We start from the raw sequence: 2,293 nt of genomic DNA, 5'->3' as shown, positions 1-2,293 counted from the left end.
AGGCTTCAAGGACAATTCTTTTCAAAGGCTTCTTCCAGTTTCAGAGGCTAGCATGAGGTGTGCGGGGCAGCCGCACTCGGAGGAGCTCATGCAGGCGGGCACCTGCCGGCAGTTTGTTTAGAAGCATTTGCGGTGGACGATGGAGGGGCCCGACTCGTCGTACTCTTGTTTGCTGATCCACATCTGCTGGAAGGTGGACAGCGAGGCCAGGATGGAGCCGCCAATCCACACGGAGTACTTGCGTTACTTGCGTTCGGGGGGTGCGATGATCTTGATCTTCATGGTGCTGGGACCCAGCGCCGTGATCTCCTTCTGCATCCTGTCGGCGATGCCTGGGTACATGGTGGTCCCGCCTGACAGCACGGTGTTGGCGTAGAGGTCCTTCCTGATGTCCACGTCACACTTCATGATGGAGTTGAAGGTGGTCTCGTGGATGCCACACGACTCCAACCCCAGGAAGGACGGCTGGAAGAGCGCCTCTGGACACCGGAACTTCGCTCGTTGCCGATGGTGATGACCTGGCCATCGGGCAGCTCGTAGCTCTTCTCCAGCGAGGAGGAGGAGGCGGCGGTGGCCATCTCCTGCTCGAAGTCCAGTGCCACGTAGCACAGCTTCTCCCTGATGTCACGCACAATCTCACGCTCAGCCCTGGTGGTGAAGCTGTAGCCTCGCTCGGTGAGGATCTTCATGAGCTAGTCGGTCAGGTCGCGGCCGGCCAGATCCAGACGCAGGATGGTGTGGGGCAGCGCATAGCCCTCGTAGATGGGGACCGTGTGGGTGACGCTGTCGCCGGAGTCCATGACGATGCCCGTGGTGCGGCCCGAGGCGTACAGCGACAGCACGGCCTGGATGGCCACATACATGGCGGGCGTGTTGAAGGTCTCGAACATGATCTGGGTCATCTTCCCGCGGTTGGCCTTGGAGTTCAGAGGCGCCTCGGTCAGCAGCACCGGGTGCTCCTCAGGGGCCACATGCAGCTCGTTGTAGAAGGTGTGGTGCCAGATCTTCTCCATGTCGTCCCAGTTGGTGACGATGCCGTGCTTGATCGGGTACTTGAGCGTCAGGATACCAGGCTTTCTCTGCGCCTCATCAGCCACGTACGAGTCCTTCTGGCCCATGCCCACCATCACACCCTGGTGGCGGGGGTGGCCCACGATGGACGGGAAGACCGCGCGGGGAGCATCGTCGCCTGCGAAGCCGGCCTTGCACATGCCGGAGCCATTGTCGATGACCAGGGCAGCGATCTCTTCTTCCATGGCGACCGAGAGGAGGGTGGCGGCGGGACAACGAGCGAGCGCGGAGACAGCAGCGGCAGCGGCGGAGACTGTGTCTATCTTCTTTTGATACCTCCTGGATCACTTAACATTCTGCCGAAGGCATCCTTGATTATAGCAACTCAAGGTTTGAATTTGTTCTTCAGTTCCTTGAGCTTAAGAAATGCTGAGCGAGTCTGACCCTTTTGATTTTCTGACTCCAACTCCTTGCACATTTCATTGTAATATTTTGCTTTGTCATTCCGAGCTGCCTTTTGAAATATTCTGTTCAGCTCTTTAGTATCTTTAATTCTTCCTTGTGCTTTGGCTTCTCTGCACTCCAGTGTAATCTTCAGAGTTTCTTCTGACATCCATCACCAGGCAATAGGCAGCATCATGACAGATGGAGAAAAAATTACAGTTGACAGTTTCATCTTGCTCACATCTATAAACAACACCCTGGACACCAGAAATCAAGAAATCAAAAGATGAGTTGCACTGGGAAAAATCTGCTGTTAAGGAACACTCCAGAGTGCTGAAGAACAAGGATGTCACTCTAAAGACTAAGGTTTGCCTGGTCCAAGCTATGGTCTTCTTAATTACTTGCTAGGCAACTGAAAGCTGGAAAATGACTAAAGATGACAGAAGAAGCATCAATGCCTTTGAGTTGTGGTGCTGGAGAAGAATATTGAACATGCAACGTACTGCAAAGGAAAAATCTGTTCTGGAGAAGGTGAGACCAGGATTCTCTTTAGAGGCAAGGAGAGTGAAGCTCTCTACATACTTTGGGCATGTGGACAGGAGGGACCAGTCTTTGGGGAAAGACATCATGCTTGGAAAGATAAAAGTTCAGTGCAAATGACAGGAAGACTCTTGAGAAGATGGGTCAACACTAAAACTGTGTCAATGGGTTAAGTGTGCCAGACACAGTGAGGTTGGTTCAGGATAGTCTGAGGTTCAGAACTATTATTCATAGAGTTGCTATGAGTTTTAGTTGACTCAATGGAATATAACAACAACATGGATGCTGAAATGGTCAA

The 2,293-nt window shown here is 52.9% G+C and overlaps 1 protein-coding gene and 1 pseudogene across 1 annotated transcript in view; both read right to left on the bottom strand.

Moving 5' to 3' along the window:
• PALLD (palladin, cytoskeletal associated protein) overlaps positions 1-2,293 on the bottom strand; it is a 672,347-nt gene that overhangs the window by 405,694 nt on the left and 264,360 nt on the right. The window lies entirely within an intron of this gene.
• Positions 118-1,256, bottom strand: LOC102850641 (annotated as a pseudogene).

This window comes from Elephantulus edwardii, unplaced genomic scaffold (genome assembly GCF_000299155.1).
Source record: "Elephantulus edwardii isolate Elephantulus edwardi_28Jun2011 unplaced genomic scaffold, EleEdw1.0 scaffold00188, whole genome shotgun sequence".
Classification (NCBI taxonomy): Eukaryota; Metazoa; Chordata; class Mammalia; order Macroscelidea; family Macroscelididae; genus Elephantulus; species Elephantulus edwardii.
Note: the sequence above shows the minus strand (reverse complement) of the source record. Positions and strands in the feature narration are given on the sequence as shown.